The 18,113-nt window shown below is 40.6% G+C and overlaps 1 protein-coding gene across 3 annotated transcripts in view; it reads left to right on the top strand.

The window, feature by feature from the left end:
• The window catches only part of LOC100492951 (tetraspanin 4), a 329,574-nt gene that overhangs the window by 127,797 nt on the left and 183,664 nt on the right, over positions 1–18,113 (top strand). For all 3 annotated transcript variants that reach the window (XM_031900608.1, XM_031900607.1, XM_031900609.1), the window contains one exon: positions 15,592–15,653. The gene's annotated coding sequence lies outside the window, so the exon portion shown is untranslated. The remainder of the gene's footprint in view (positions 1–15,591; positions 15,654–18,113) is intronic.

The following is an 18,113-nucleotide window of genomic DNA, read 5'->3' as shown; positions in this document are numbered from 1 at the left end:
CCATGTACTAACACCAGGCAAAGTTTCCATAGGTTTAACCCACAATGCAGTTCGGCATACTTGCACACACCTCAAAATTCTGAGCTAGGCTCAGGTGGCTTTTGTATTTGTAAGTGGGCATTATGAAGGCAAGGTGTGAGTGGTCTCTTTCGTAACCATTCCATACAGGGGGGGCAATTCCAGGGGCCCAAGCCCCCCACACAAACTACCAAAGTACAAGAGACCCCCCCAAAACAGGCACTTTCTGTATGACTACCCAGGGAATATGTATCTGTTATATGACAAATGATATCAGTTGCTTATGTATGCTCTTTATCAACAATAATCAAGATACATTTCATAACTTAGGTCAGCTGCTTTACCATGTCTACAAATTATTGGGGCCCCATACTACTAAGTAAGAGAGCCCCCCCCCCTCACAAGTAGAATGGGACCCAAATGGAAAAATGCCCATGCATGCATAATACACACCTGATCTGCCAACCCCCCCCCCATTATGCCCAAACCCCATCTATGATTTGCCCAACCCTGACCACTCATATACAATCCTTGCCCCCTTAACAAGCATTAAATTTCATTTTCCAGTCTCTTGGGGCCCCCCTCTGCCATCAGTGTTGTACAGGGAGGTTCTCCAGCCAGGGGGTGGGGGTGCACCCCAATGATGGCTGGTATTTTATTTACTCTAGCTGTTATAACAATGGCATTTGGTGCAAGTGTAATTAATTGGGGAAAAAAGTACGATAAATAGGTGGGCAGGTATTTTTTGCAGTGTTTATTTTATGTTAGTCAACAAAAATATCATCCTTACATCATATTTGTTAATGTATTTTTTTCTTCTCCACTGAATTTCTGTTTAACTTACTTAACCTTGGGACTTGAGCACCAAATGAAGAAAATCTGAATATTTTTTAGGTTATTATAGCAAAGGAATAAGTTTAAATTACATCAAACGCTTCATCTTTTTGAAAAAATAGGCACAGGTCAGGTTATTTCCAGCTCCCAAATGTGATATCTGTGGCACGTGGGAATATTGTTGCAAGGGCACAGCCAGATAGAATCACTGTGGCAGAGATGGGCAATCCTGATGGGTATCAGCAGTTGCTGTTGAAGTCTGCAGGGCAACACAACCATGGTCACCGGGTGGCATTCAATCAATTCTTACATTCTAACAACTGCAGTAGGAGAGATCTCTAGTGATAAATGAAAGAGGTGGGAGTAGTAGGAGAGATCTCTAGTGATAATGAAAGAGGTGGCAGTGAGAGTTGTAGGAGAGATTTCTAGTGATAATGGACGAGGTGGGAGTAGTAGGAGAGATCTCTAGTGATAATGAAAGAAGTGGCAGTGGGAGTAGTAAGAGAGATCTCTAGTGATAATGAACGAGATGGGAGTTGTAGGAGAGATCTCTAGTGATAATGAACGAGGTGGGAGTAGTAGGAGAGATCTCTATTGATAATGAAAGAGGTGGCAGTGGGAGTAGTAGGAGAAATCTCTAGTGATAATGAAAGAGGTGGGAGTAGTAGGAGAGATCTCTATTGATAATGAAAGAGGTGGCAGTGGGAGTAGTAGGAGAAATCTCTAGTGATAATGAAAGAGGTGACAGTGGGAGTAGTAGGAGAGATTTTTAGTTATAATGAAAGAGGTGGCAGTGGGAGTAGTAGGAGAGATCTCTAGTTATAATGAAAGAGGTGGCAGTGGGAGTAGTAGGAGAGATCTCTAGTTATAATGAAAGAGGTGGGAGTAGTAGGAGAGATCTCTATTGATAATGAAAGAGGTGGCAGTGGGAGTAGTAGGAGAAATCTCTAGTGATAATGAAAGAGGTGACAGTGGGAGTAGTAGGAGAGATTTTTAGTTATAATGAAAGAGGTGGCAGTGGGAGTAGTAGGAGAGATCTCTAGTTATAATGAAAGAGGTGGCAGTGGGAGTAGTAGGAGAGATCTCTAGTTATAATGAAAGAGGTGGCAGTGGGAGTTGTAGGAGAGAACAGTAATAAACGAATTACAGGTAGAAGGAGAAGCTGATAGGAAGCAAGAGATGGGCAGTTGGGAGGACGGTAGAAACAACCACAGAGCAGTCTAAATAGTTATCCATACACATGATACATATTACCCAATAAGTGATATTAGGATAGTGTATGCATTAAATCAGCCAATATTCAGAAATTCTGATATAACTTCTTGGATTTATCTCAGCTGGATATGGTATATATTACAGCATGTAAATGTTTTGGGTTTATACTCTACTAAACCCTATTATTGGTATGGCGCATGTGGGTTACAGACCATTAAAGACAATGCAATTTTAGTCTCATTTGAATGTGGTCACATGTTGGATTCTTAGAAAGCAGGACTGGGAATGGAATCCCACGTCACTTCTTAGAAGGAGCTTGCACCTGTTAATGAGTTTCCATTACTGGCTGTCCCACTTAATGGCAGTTTCGCCCATCTGTGAAATGCAGTCTCACTCGCCAGTAGGAGAGGGCCCCGCTCAAGCTTATAATGCAACGCTTGTGGAAACAGGGACTTTCAGAAATCCAGCGTATGGAAAGACTGCATCACACGTACAATACACAGGGGTTACCCCGGCTAGTGATATATGTTTTTATATTTCTGGACAATATTAATTGTACTATGGGACTCTTTAGATGATGTTGAACAGAAACAGAAAAGCCAAATGCCCCCAAATTCGAAACATGAATGATCAGGGCTATTGTTATCTTGTCTCTGAAATAACAAAAAACCTTCCATAAAGCTGGGCTGCTGGCACCTCCAGATCTTCAGTCGAATATAGTAAGTGTGTGGCTCCATGTTGAATATTTCTTGTAGGAGCTACATTTCCTTAATGGAAGGTCAACCATTCTCAAACAAAGTGTTTTTTGCACCTGATGTAGATTCTGTTTTTCCTACATTTGCTTGGCATCCTTATGGCAATATCTAATTCTCTCAATCTCAAATATGAACTCTCTTATGTTAGATGATACATGGAGGGGTGACTAAATGGTGACTTTTAATTGTACGTAACTATACAGCTTCTTTAGTTGGGCCCGGCACATACCGGGAAACCCAACTCCCTTCCCTTTTTTCCACCCTCTTGGTTGATCTCCACCACCAGAAAGTAGGGGTGGGTGGCAAAATGTAAACTTTAGAAGGATGTGGGGTGGGGAAACTACCATACAACATACCCCAGGGTCTGGGCCCCCTTGTCCCTAGGCCACCTGTGGGGTCATCTGTATGGTTGTTACGCCACTGAAGATAGCACTACTAATTGCACTTTATAATAACTGGGTACCACTGGCATTAATTATCGTATTTTGCGCGATTATTCCATCCCCGACGCGATTTTTACGTATTGCGCGATAGTAAACGCCGGAAAAACCAATCCGATTTTTTGCGCGATGGCGACGAAAAAGTCACACAAAATATACGAAAAAGTCACAACGGCAACGAAAAAATCGCGGGACATACGAAGAAGTCGCGACGGCAACAAAAAAGTTGCAAAAATACAGATCATTACGAAAAAACGCATTCGGACACCTTCGGACCATTCATGGATTAGTAAATCTCCCCCTAAGGTTTAGGGCAATTTTTAGTATCCCCAGAAAAGACCAATTGCCATGTATAAGTATATCTTTTGGAGAACTGAAGTTGCATACTTTGACAAAGAAATCATTTGCTTCCCATGAATCTCAAGGCTCAGGAATCGCACAATATTTTTTTTGCTCATTGACTGTCCCTTCTCATGCTAAGAATGATTTATCACTGGCGAGGTCAGCGCAAGGTTGAATGACATATTAGCATGTCATATGTCATTAACAGTGGAAATAAAATACATCAGATGAGTAATGGGTTGAATAAATGGCAATCCATTCCAAGGACTAAAGTTACAAATATAATAATATTAATGTTGTGCAGTTTATTGATTGATATTTGAAACTAAGGCCTAGTTCACGGTCAAGCTGAAAAATAACTGAGGAAAGTTGGTTAGACAGGAGTCTATCCCTTTAGTTCCACCATAATACAGAGTGACTGTGTAACGGGTGAGCAGTTTCTTTTAGTTAAAGGGGGACTTTGGCTTCTGAACCAAAATTAAGAGCTCACACAACACAGAAACCCCTTATATAACTATCACTGTAATGTGTTCCTTCAAACAGTATATAAATACCAGCCTACAGAGAGCACGCAGGAACAACATAACCCACAATGCATTGCACTGTAGATGTTCCTTTCCTTATTTACATCATGTTTGCAGGGTATTGTGGGAACGCAGGCTGAGAAACAACATAACCCACAATGCATTGCACTGTAGATGTTCCTTTCCTTATTTACATCATGTTTGCAGGGGATTTGGATGATGCAGGCTGAGCACAGTCGACTACTATTACATTTTTTCCGAGTCTTAAAGTAGTCAAAGTAGTCAGCCAGATCAGCAGGGGAATGGGGGGCGGGACTTAGGCAACTGTTCCAAACCACATTATTACATTAAATTTATGAAAAGGCTGCATATTTTTAAATTAATGTATAATGTCTGGCTTAGCTTATGGGGGGGGGGGGCAATAATAGCTGCTGCACAACATTTGTCAGGGCAGTGTAATGTAGACAGGTAACTTTTGTGGCTGAAGGTAATGGGGTAGGAAGATCCTTGTTTTGATATTGCAATTTAAAGCATGCACTTACCCTTTAATACTTTGTACAATTCCTCATGTTGTGGTGACCCCCCAACCATAAAATTATTCCTGGAAATATGTGTTTTCCGATGGTCTTAGGTGACCCCTGTGAAAGTGTAGTTCCACCCCCAAAGGGGTCCCGACCCACAGGTTGAGAACCGCTGCAATAGGGCTTTCCCCTCTGGATTAGGGAGTCACCGACCCCCTCCTGGACGACTGTTAAGGCAAGGATCAGCAGTGGGTAGAAACCATTAGTGCGGAACTACACGTGCTTTGTCCCTGCGTCAGCCATTTACAAACCATTAATCCTGCCAACTGCAGAGACAGCAACTGAAAATGCTCTTTGTCAGTCACTGACACCGGCAACCAAAAAAATATATGAACGGTGGGTCTTCAATTTTATTGTGATTTTTATTGCTGATCTTTCTGCTCAGCATGTCTACGCTTCACCTTCCAGTATATATTTACTTTTATTGCCTATCTTTCTGTCAAAGCCCTCTGCTATTTATCTTTCATACTGACATTCAAACTTCCTGGTTACTTGGGTAATTAAGCCCTGGCAACCAGAAAGCAGTTGAGATTTCCTGAGAGTTGCCAAGAAAATTATATAGATAACTCAAAACAACATAAAAAAGATTAATGGGGTTATGTAATAAAAGGCACTAAGCTTGCCCAGGAGCAGGAACCTATAGCAACCAATCAGCGGGTAGAATTTACTGGTCACCAGTTTAAAAACATCTTATTGGTTGCTATGGATTACTGCTACCTGAAATACACTTTTAAAAAGTTTCTCCCATTAAAGGGGTAGTTCACCTTCACAAATCTTCCTGTTTTCGAATAGTACGCCACAAACAATTTTTAATGAATCCCTGTTTTTTCTTACTTTACATTTTGAAAATGAATTAGATTTGTTTCCATGTCATGTTTCCTAGTAGCAGCTCAATAAATCCTGACTCTGAATTGTTACCATTTGATCTATTGGTTGCTGAACATTTCTGAGCAGCAGCTTCTAAGCTTGAAATCTTACTAATGTCTGTTACAGAGCAACTGTTACCATTTCATTGATTAGTCGATGACATTTCGCAGCTGCTTCTGAAAGAAAAAAATAAAGAATATCAAATTGTATCAAAAATAATGTATCACATTGTCATGGCTTATAATGTCTGCTTCCAGGCTTATTGAGCTGCTACTGGGGAACATGATAGGGGAAATGTATCTATCTGATTTTTTAAATTACAGTAAATATAAAAAGCCTACTTTATTATAGTATACTATTTAAAAATAAAACATTTTGTAAAGTTGCACTGCTCCTTTAATTATGTGAAATTTCTAGCACCAGAATGATTACTGCACGCATGTTTACTGAAGGGTGAATAAAGCGCCAGGTTTGAGCGGCAGTTGGCAGCGCTTGGCAAGTTGTACAGTTTTTGGCAAGAATATCAGTCAGTGCAATTTTCTGTTATATATATTGTATTAGTGCAAATCGGTGCCAAAGATATCATTAAACATATGGCATAACAAATATGGATTAGTGAACAACATTCTCAGGGCAATGTAAGCATCATTTATTGTTATTAACTCTTGCAAAAAATATCTCTCTATATATATATAGAAGAACAACACAAGCTTGAAAATAAATTCTTCCTGATGGCCTGGCGGTTATGAAAATCCCATGGGGCAGGGACCACAACAGTGTCGGACTGAGATGGCAGGGGCCCACTAGAAAGCCTTGGACCATGGGCCCACTCTCAAAACTTCAATTCCTCCTCTTCTTCCTCAAACTCCTTATTATCCTAGTCTCTTTTCTCTACATACTATACTCTGTTCTTCCATCTATCGAGCTTCCTTGTTCCCATACAGAACTAGGGAATAACCATGAAATAGGCTAAATAGATAGAAGCAAGAGTATCTGGTATCCTGGTGGGCTAGTCCGACACTGGACAATGGTGCGCTGATCTGGTCCTCTCCCGACAGGCCTGCACAGCCACCAGTTAGGATCAAATCGTTGGCCTGACTTGGTCCAGAATGTAGGTATCCAAATTGGGTAACCTCACCAAACGAGCAAATCTTAAGGGGGTAGTTCATCTTTAGCATATTATAGAATTGGCAATTCTTAGAAAAATTTCAGTTGGCCTTCATTTTTTATTAAGTACAGTTTTCAAATGGAGTTTAGTGACCCCCAGCAGCAGAAAACTATTGTTATTGCTACTTTTTATTACTTAAGTTTCTGTTCAGGCCCACTCCTATTCATATTCCAGTCTCTAGTTAAAACCACTCCCTGGTTGGTAAGGTAATTTAGACCTAGCAATCAGGTGCTAAAATTCCAAACTGGAGAAGCTAAATATGTCAAAAACCACAAATAATAAAGAATGAAGACCAACTGCGAAATCAGAGTTTTCGAATACATCATACTTAATGTTAATATTAATATATATATAATGAACAGCCGCGTTACGGTGTATTTCCTCCTCCATTAGTCACTGATAGTTGCCTGTCTTGTTATCTTGTTAGCTGTATTTTGAGTGTCAGCTCTTTGGGCGATGCTAAAACTGTGAAAATTTTGGCAGAAATTATTGCAAAATAGCCTGCTTATGTAGTTTTTCCTGCAGATTCTTAAAGGACATGGAAAGGCTAACTCACTTGGGGGTGCCAAAATGTTAGGCACCCCCAAGTGACTTAAATCGCTTACCCGGGGTAGCTGCAGCGCTTCCTCTTTCCGTCTTCCCATGCGCATGTGCAGTAGAGTGAAAAACCCGAACTTTAACAGAGAAGTCGGCTTTTCACTCTACTGCGCATGCGCCTGTCCTATGTCCTTCCAAAAGCGAAGGAGGAAGCGCTCGCTGCTACCCTGGGATGGTGCTGTTCTCCGAACAGGGGCACCAGCCCGGGGTACAAGGTAAGCGATTTAAGTCACTTGGGGGTGCCTAACATTTTGACACCCCCAAGTGACTTAGCCTTTCCTTGTCCTTTAAATGGAAGGTTTTATGGCAGATAGTTTGTAGTAGTGTGTTGCAGTTTAACATACCATTGATAACTATATTTGTTGAATGTCTTTGCATTTTTTTGCCACAAGCAAAAGTAAATGGCCACCGCAGTCTTTGTTTTTTTTCCTGTGGTCAGTTGCAAAACTACAGAGAAAGCAGATCCTGCAGTTGGGGGGATCAGACTACTTCCAATATAGTTGTTAGAAATGCCCCCTCTTATGTAACCTGGTGCAAGCGGGTGGGGGACGTTAGTGGGTGTAGGGAGGGTGGGGTAGGTGCTGTTGTTCACGCCCCTCTGAAGATTTTTCTGACCCACTGTCTGCATTTCCACTCTTAGAATCTCTTACTAAGGGGGTAATCTAATAAAAGGTACTTTCCCAGGTGCAGTAACCCATAACAACCAACCAGCAGGTAGCATTTACTGGTCACCTGTTTAAAAGCAAACGTCTTATTGGTTGCTATAGGTTACTGCACGTAGGCAAACTTGGTGCCGTTTATTACATATGGGGGTTTGTGGTCCTGAAGTCATTGCGTAGAATGCTGTGCAGCCCTCATAAGATTCTGACTCAGCTGGGCAAGACTGGCCAACTCCGTGCCCACCTCCCACCAACCCAGCCAGTTCCCTTTTAGAGCTAGGCAATGATATTTACACAAACAGCTGCCGCTCGGCTTTTTCAGAGAGCTAAACAGTGCTTGGTTAAATGTTAAATTTAATAAGCCAATTATGAAATTGTTCCATCAAATAAATTTTATACCTGAAGGAAATAACAAAACGCTATCAGCCATGGAATCAAACTGGAGAAGCTGTGCAGAAACTGGCAAGTTTCACACATTTCTTGGCACTGGGCTAAAATGAAATCTGGCATAAATTGTAAAGTCTATTATGAAGAATTCTGAGATAACGTTTTAATTAAAAGCATGGGCTGCCTTAGCAAATGTTCAGAAGATGAAAAGGCAAAATGCTTTAACAATACAGAGTAGCTTGGGTAGAAGGATGTGTGTACGCTCAGTAATACAGCATGTGTGTGGGATTATAACACTGGCCGCTATACAGAAGCGGATACTATTTTTTCTTTTTTCTCTAGTACACTATAGAATTGGGGCACCACCCAACCCCCTTACGGCCCACTACCCAGCCACCGCCACTCCCTGCTCATGCTCTGCCCCCAGCCATCTCTGTTCCCATTTAGCTGCGATACTTACTTTGCTGGTAAAAATTAAAGTTGGCCGGGTGGAATGCACAGACGTCTTTCATTTATAATAGCAAAGTAAGTAGTGCAGCAGAGCAGGGAGCCGTAGTGGCTGGGGGCAGCTGGCTTGCAGGCAGGTGGCAGGGCCCACAAATTTGGCGCCCTCTGGGATTTTTCCCGGTATCACAGTGAGCTAGTCCGACCCTGTAAATAGTTTTGATATGTTTCTTTGAAGGGGTTTATCTATAGATGTTGGATCTCTCCCACCAGTAGGCTGTCTTAAGTGATTACGAATTTCCTGCCCATGGTGGTTCTGCGCCTCCTGTATTATTGCCGCAATAAGTGCCGCAATCACAAACAGCCAATACACAGTCTATATTATTGCAAGTATATAAACAAAGGCAAGATTTTCTCTGCATTCGACCCTTATAAATATATTGAGGACATCAAGGCTTTAGCCCCCAAATGTAATAAAACGCACTAAGTTTGCCCAGGAGCAATAACCCATAGCAACCAATGTTTAAAAGAAAACATCTTTGTGGTTACTATGGGTTACTGCTCCTGGGCAAACTTAGTGAATCAGATTAAAGTGAGTGTAGGACTGGCCAGACTTGTTGCAATATATGGACAAAAAGGAGAACATTCCTTGGTAGCTTAATGCACAGAATACTTTATTGTCCTATATATATTGATAATAAGTGTAGAGGACCTCTTGTCGCTATCTATATACTTGCAGTAATACAGACTGTGCATTGGCAGTTTGTGATTCCAAGACTTGAAATAATAAAGTCGCGGAACCACTTTGGCATTAAATTCATACCCACTAAGGACAGTTTGGTGGGAGAGGTCCTATGTCTATAGGTAGATGAACTGCTAGAAGGAACATGTTAAAAACTATTTATGATTCACTGATGATGGTCTGTTTCTGGACCAGAAACCATATCGTTTTTCACTATTATAACTAGATTTCCACAACTCTATGATTTACTAGAGAAAAAATGAAAAAACTAGTATCAGATTCTTAAATGTCAGACTACAAGAGTCTCCCCAAGGGAAAAATTACATGCAATGTATATCACAAGCCTCTAGAAACTCTATTTTTAGAGCTGAACGTTGTCATCCTTGTTCATTCCAAGGGATATCCCAGCGGGGCAATTTTTGATTATTCTGCACTTGGGGTCTATGATACTATTAGATAAACAGAGAACCCGTGGATATGGATTTGAGTTAATGAAGGAAGCTTATGATAGGGCAGTATTGACAGCTACAGATCAATTACACAAAGGAACAGGAGAAACAAAACAAATAAGAAAAAGGTAGTGCTATATCACTATGTATAGTACTATATATATATATATATATACTGTGTATATATATATATATATATAATAGAAAGAGTGCCGCACACATAGGGACTTGATACAAAAGAAAAAGTGGTTTTATTGAAAAAATTCCAACGTTTCGAGCACAATCTGTGCTCTTCCTCAGGGACAAAAAAACCAAAGCATACATTAATACAAACAGGGGATTATTAAGATAATAATAGATAAATACAAAGTACAACAATAAATACAGATAGATACAAGATAAATACAGTTGCAATAAGCTAAGAGTCAAAGACACAGGAGGAGAGGTTCCTTCTCCTTTAAGCTATGGAAATACAAAAAACCATATCTGGAAAACACCATGCCCCACGCATTCTGGATAAGAGATCCTGTACGTTTTACCACATGCAGCTGTGGCACACAGTATATAGGTAGAACACATTGGCCTGAGGTAGGGGTAAAGGGAATACCTTATATCTGGGACTGTAACAACAACTTGTATTGATAGCAATAGCAGGAGACAGCTCTCAGCTCTAGTGAGACATATTACGTGCCATCATGGCCCCAAGTTTAGCCATATGAGGCTTCAAGGCATGGGGACTATGAGGGCTGTATCCAGGAGGGGTGATATTGATAAACGTATAGTCCAAGGTATGCTGAATACCACGTTGAACATGTTGAATCCAATGGCACTCAGTAGTGACTGGGAAATATTGTATTTTTGTTGAAGCGAAATCAATGTTGTAAATGTTATATGAGATAATGAGCTCTCCTCGGCCATCTTTTATAATGTTATAATAAAGTCAGCAGCAGTAGAGAGAGAGAGAGAAGTTTAAAAGTCATGCGTCTTTCAAGGGCTAATTAATGTTCAATAGGGATTTGTTACGCCATGACTGAGGAAGTGCTGCAGTGGGGCCTGATATGCGCTCGGTGATTATTTGTATCTTACGAACTGCCCTACATGATGTTCCTGACAGTTTGTAAGTGAGTATGAAGAATAAAGTATTACATTTGTAATGTTTAAAGGAGACACTGTACAATAAAAGTTCTTTTTAAATTAAACATGAAACCCAAATTCCTTTTTCTATTAACACATTCAGGCCCATTATAAAGGCATTTCCAAATCCCAGCTGTCAATCATATATTGCCCTCCCTGCCCCTATACCGTAGAGACTATTGGCGTTGCCATTTAGCATTTCCTAGATGTCACTGGCCTCCTCTTATTCCCCCTCCCCCTCACTATCTAATTGTATAACCAGTGCATGGGAATGTGCATCAGGACCATAACAAGATTTTGGAATGAGACAAAGCTTTCCTTAATAACAATGTCTACAAAATGGCGTCTGCCTGCTTGCTGGGATTGAGAATTCCAGAACTCTCTCTCTCTCTAAAAGCACTTAGGCCCCCTTTGCTCTGCGCTGCAGTGAATGTACTTAGCATAGAGGGCAGGTAGTGGGGGCACCTACCTGTCTCCCCCCCAACTTTCTTGGATCCTGCACTGACTAATGCAATCTTTTGTGGGTCCAAAGACTTTGCAGATGAGGCCTATTGTGTCTTCCTAAGATATGTTTCTGGACTGAATATTCAAGTATAGAGGGTGCGTTCACCCTTAAGTTTACTTTTGCTATGTTATAGAATGGCAAATTCTAAGCAACTTTTCAGTTGGTCTTCTTTATTCATTTTTTGTAGTTTTTTTTTAAATTATTTGCCTTCTAATTCTTTCCAACTTTCAAATAGGGGGTCACTGATCACAGCAGCCAAAAAACTATCACTTTGTAAGACTACAATTGTATTGTTATTTTTCCTTACTTATTTTATATTCAGGTTCTCTCCTATTTATATACCAGTCTTTTATTCAAACCACTCCCTGGGTGCTAAGGTAATTTGAACCCTACCAACCAGATAACTGCTGAAATTCCAAACTGGAAAGTTGCTGAGCAATAATTTATATAATTAAAAATAAAGACCAATTGCAAACGGTCTTAGAATATTACCATCTACATCATACTGAAAGTTAACTGAAAGGTGAACAACCCCTTTAATTCAGGAGCCATTTTTAAACAGAAGATGAGCAAGTAGGCTTGATATAGAAGACAGAACACAGAATCAAACAATTAGTTTTTCCTTTTACATGAGTTGTGTTTAGAAGGTGCAGAAGAGAATGTGGGTGCCACTGCGCTAAGAGGAGGCGTGCCTGGGCGCTTACGGGGCCCGACAGATAATTTATTACACTGGCAGAAATTGCTTTGCAATCTCTCTTTCCCATCTCTTTCGTGCCCTTTCCCGCCCAGTGCACTCACTGTTATTCTATCCATCTCGCCTGATTGGTACCCGGTCTGATTGTGTTTGCTCCGCGTGGCATTGACTTGAAACATTTCATTACCTAATACACATGGGTATTTGCTGAATTATTGCAGCGGCTGTGAGAGGGACATTACAGACATTATTTGGAAATGAATTCTGTACTCGTGGAAAGTCTCTCTCTGTGTTTTATTTGTATGCAACACAATGAGGTTTCTTCCCTGTGAGTCCTGAAGCCTCTTGAAAGGGGGACGCAATAGAGCTAACAGGCTCTCGAGACTCATGTTTGGCTCTAAGGGCTAAAGAGAGGGACAGTAAGGCTTTGGTCCTAGTGTGGGGTTTAATTACACAAACAAATGGCTGCTATAACTTCAACTCCCAGAATGCTTTACAAGCCATCAGCAGTCAGTGGGATGCTAGGAATTATTATGGATAGATAGAAGGATAGATAGACAGAAAGATAAATAGATAGATAGATTTCTAGAAAGACAGACAGATAAGTAGTTACTGTTAGATACTGTAGAAAACAGCTGATTGGTTGCTCTGCCTTACTTCACCTGGGCACAGTTGGATTGCACTCTACACTACAGAAAGGGCCATGCCAGCTAATCCCAAAATGACATATCAGCCCGTGATGCTTTGAGAAGGGAATATTACAGACCATATTTTGAATTTTCAGTCCTAATTGAAATGTATCAAAAATATGTGGTTTCAATGTGGCACTGGGGAAAGAAATTAAAGAAACAGTTATTTTAACGTTGCAGTTTTGGCATACGCATGCTATTCTCTGCCCGGTCTGAATCATGCACTTTGAGGGAAATTGCACAGAAAATTGTATGGATGATCCGGCATGAAATCACAAGCAATTTCCAACCATTCCTTTGACATTTTGATTTCAATAGGAACATTTTATATTTGCATGTGGGGCATTATGCTGCATCTATACAGTATCTCTCTCTCTCTCTCTCTCTCTCTCTCTCTATATATATATATATGTATATATATAAAATGATTGTTAGTAATAGCTGCCATCAAAGAAAGGCAAGTATAATAAATTAATGGTTAGGTTTTGTCATCACCTGCTATGTTTTTAATTTTACAAAAAGAAAAAAAAATAATGCCCTTTCCAGAACTCTGGCTTCCTCCCTTGTTAAAGAGCCCACACAACACAGAAAACCCTAATATACAGTCCCTATCACTGTAATGTGTTCCTTCTCTTTCTGCATCATTTGAAATTCTGGCAGGGGAGGGGGAAATAAATCATTGATGACACAATTTGTAACAACTTCTCTACAGCTTACAGCAGTGATCCCCAACCAGTGGCTCGTGAGCAACATGTTGCTCCCCAACCCCTTTGGTGTTGCTCCATTTGGCCTCAAAGCAGTTGCTCATTTTTAAATTTCTGGTAAGGAGGCAAGCATTGGTTGCATAAAAACCAAGTATAATGCCAAACAGAGCTGTCTGTAGGTTGCCAATCCACATAGAGGCTATTAAATAGCCAATTATTGCTCTTATTGGCACCCCCAGGAAACTTTACCATGCTTGTGTTGCTCCCCAACACTTTTTCCATTTAAATGTGGCTCACGCGTATAAACGGTTGGGGACCCCTGGTTTACAGACAGCATGCAGGAACTACATAACCCACACTGCACTGCACTGTGATGTTCCTTTCGTTATTGACATTATGTGTGCAGGGAACTGTGGGATTTGGGGGATGCAGGCTGAAGGCAGGCTACTATTACATTTTATTTAAGTCTCAAAGTAGTCAGCCAGATCAGCAGGGGAACAGGGGGTGGGGCTTAGGGGACTGTTCAAAACCAGAATCATGAAAAGGCTGTATATTTTTTAATTGATGTATATCGCAAAGTTGCTTGAAATTATGTTTACTTTTCAAAAAGTTCAAGTTGCGTTTGGGTGGAGTTCCCCTAATAACTCAAAATGTCCCAGAACCTTATATATATATATGAGAAAAAAAGTATGTGTACCTTAGGGTTGGCACCTTTGCCGGCGTCTGTCGACGGGCAGTGAGTCACAGGGGGTGGGGAAGAGGTGGGGTTCAACATCATGGGGCAGAGCTATGAGGCAGCAATTAGCAATTGGCTGATCCCTGCATTAATCTCAGTGAGTCCTTCCCGTTTTTCCTAATTTGGAAAACCAGGCAGGAGGTTTTGACCTGGACAGCCCTTCTGAAACCAGGCTATCTGGGTCAAAACCGGACAGGTGGAAACCCTAGTGCTCCTTCAATTGCTTGTCCCAGTCCCAACTCATCAGAGCCTTATACATAACAAAGAAAAGCCTCATGCATCCCTTCCATCACTCTTTCCCGCATACCTGTGTATGCAATCCATTATCCAGGAACCCATTACCCAGAAAGCTCCAAATTACTGGAAGGCCATAGGCTTTATTTTAATTAAAATGTTTAGATTTTCCTTTTTCTCTGTAATAAAATAGTACCTTGCGCTTGATGCCAGATAAAATATAATTATTTCTTATAGGAGGCAAAACAATCCTATTACAGGAAGATCCCTTATCTGGAAAACACCAGCATAGTGGATATCCTGTCCCATACCTGTACCAAGTTATCAGAGCTTTGTGCATCTTGTTTTATCAGTTTATGAAACAGAATTGAATGTTCTTTTGTGTAACTTCCTTTGGATTCCAACTTTCCTTTTTTATGCATTTTCTTTCTTTTTAAATGTAAACCCTTTAATATTTTTGTCTCCTATCATAAGAGTTTCACTCAACATCTCAGCCTCCCCTGCTGCCTCAGTGACAGCTTTATAGATCTGTCACTCTCGCTCATTACAAAAAGACTTTGCCTCACATCTTCCATTACATATTTGAAGAGTATCAGTAAAAGTATCAGCAAAGGAAGATTCTGAATTTCAGTCCCCGGGGCTTTGATAACAGTGTGTTATGGAAAAGCAAGATGCTGGGGGTTGTAGCTTCCTTATAGCTGATGGACCACAAGATGGGTTTGCATGGCTGGATTTGGAATACAGTAGAATGTTAGCGAATAGTTAATAATCAAAAATACAGGTGGGTAGGGATGGTGGCGATCAGATAAATAGATTTGGATCACACAAGCTTATACTTTTCCTAATTATACCTTCTTTTTTTTTATTTTCTAGGAAAAGAGACTTCCAGGCTCCAGCTGAAGCTCCAGTGTGGAATCACTAAAAAAATCAGCCATGTAAGTTTTACTACACTAAAAATAAACAAGAATTTAAGAGTTGGGGCAAGTTTACATTGGCTATAACCATGTAAGTCTGCTATGGGGAAGCAGTGCCTAGTGCCTACTTATCAGATCTCAACGATGGTACAGGTATGGGACCCATTATCCAGAATGCTCAGGACCAAGGGTATTTCGGATAAGGGGTCTTTCCGTAATTTGGATCTTCATATCTTAAGTCAATATCAATAAAACAGTAATTAAACCCAATAGGATTATTTTGCATCCAGTAAGGATAAATTATATCTTAGTTAGGATCATGTTTTATTTTTACAGAGAAAAAGGAAATCAATTTTAAAAATCTGAATTATTTAATTAAAATAGAGTCTATGGGAGACAGGCTTTCCGTAATTCGGAACTTTCTGTATATTGGGTTTCCGGATAACGAATCCCATACCTGTAATATAGTCCATCAAGGTAAGGACCACATTAACGAGTGGATGCAGTCCTTGATCTCATGGGAAAGTCAAACTTGCATTATCAAAATCTGCCTAATTTTCACTAATTTTCAGCCAGATATTGATCAGGTAGGCTGGTCAGAGGGCCCCATACGCAGACAGATAAACTGCTGAATTGGTTAAAAGGGCCTGAATCAGCAGCATAAATCACTGTGTTCTGCATGAAGGTTCTCTTTCAGAAGGAGGTTCCAGCTCAGTCAAGGCTTTGGATTCACAATGGATATACATATATATATCTTCTATAACAGTCACTGATTGTTATCCTTGAAACATTTGCTCACATGTGCTGAGAAATCATGTGTGAGCAAATAATCAGTTTTATGGTGTTATCATATCTAAAAACTATGGGCATAGTACTGTGAAGATATTTATATGTGTTATAGGAGAATGTTACATAAAGTGTGATAGTCACAAATGAAAAACACAACATATATACACACACATATATATAATATGAGGTATGTGCCTAGCTTTAGAGATGCTCAAGCCTGGAATGTTGTATTGTAGCTTGGGGAGATTGATTTTTGGGGCCAGTGGTGCAATTTTACACGCTCTGCACACTGAAAACCTCAGGGGCCATAGAAGTTAGTCAAAACGGTAAATACATTTTTTAAGTCTACAGGGAGCCATATTTTTCATATGTTATAAACAAATAAAGCAAATGGCAGCTGTTTGTGTCAGTATATTCCTACACATAGCCTTTGAAACAGCAAATATAAATCAGAGTTGTGTGGGCACATAGACAATGTATAAGCATGTCCAGTATCCCATAGCAACCAAGCAATAAATCTAATCTCATCTTTAGACGCAGTAGATTTGTTAAAATTAACTTTTAATTGGTTGCTGTTGGTAGTTGTATCCAAAGCTTTTTCATAGTAGTAGGGAAATATTGTGGTTATCCAAATACAAGATTTCAGAGGGCTTTGGATTTGTATACACTGTAGGTCTGCTGTACAGAATACATGCACAGTTGTACTGGATCGTGTAAATGACATTGTGACTGTTAACACTCAGCTTACAGGTCAGGCACGGAGCCTGTGCCCATCTCGTGTCTGTGTGTGCCCTTTGTTCTGAATCCTTGTAATTGCTCTGTCCCATTTGGCTCCCTTCATGTTGCCCTGACGTCAGTCTCTATCCATTAGAGCGCTGCGGCAACAGGTGGGGTGCAGAGCTATCTCTCAGCCTCTGTCCTGCTCTATTAATGACTGTTAATCTTATGCCGACACATAGAGCTATCGCTCACGCTGAGCCACTCGAGCTGCGGCAACCGCCACCATCCGTCATTCTGGTTTTCACACGCCGCTATCTCGTGTACGCCACTTTCCCTCTTGCTGCGAGCAGCAGAGCTATCTGTCTTCCTAATACCCCTAATGACTTGTGCAGCTATCTCTTTGCTTATTCTTCTCTGCCCAAGATACACGTGGCTATCTGTTGTTTGCCATTAGTACGGCTCTCAATTGCTTATTGTATTTTTCTCTACAGCATAGTGCCCAGCAATGTGTCATCATGCTTACATAACAGTGAGAAATAATCTGGTTTGACATGTCATAGGACAAAGAGGAAGGATTTTACCTAGCGTTTGTATTAGAGATGGACTTTCTTTCTAAAGAAGCTGCTCGGATGAGTGGGGAAATGTCTTCAGGAAAAGAATCAGAAAGTCCAGATGCTATAGACCTAGAGGAGAAATGAAAACCTTCATAGACAGATCAAGGCTGTATTTAGATCCTGTGCCACCCTAGGCAATGGCCCATATGCGCCCGCCCCCCAATCGGCAGAAGTGACACCACACACAGTGTGCGTGTGATGTCACTTCTGACTGCATGTTATGTCACTTCCAGTAGTGCGTGGCATCACTTACGTACAGCACAGCTGTGTACCCCTCCCCCTCGCAAAAACACCTGTGACCAAAGGTAATTGAAATTTAAGTAATTCAAATATAATATACTGTTGCACTGATACTGGT

The sequence above is a fragment of the Xenopus tropicalis genome, chromosome 4 (genome assembly GCF_000004195.4).
Source record: "Xenopus tropicalis strain Nigerian chromosome 4, UCB_Xtro_10.0, whole genome shotgun sequence".
Taxonomy (NCBI): Eukaryota; Metazoa; Chordata; class Amphibia; order Anura; family Pipidae; genus Xenopus; species Xenopus tropicalis.
This window is presented reverse-complemented; position numbering and strand designations above follow the sequence as displayed.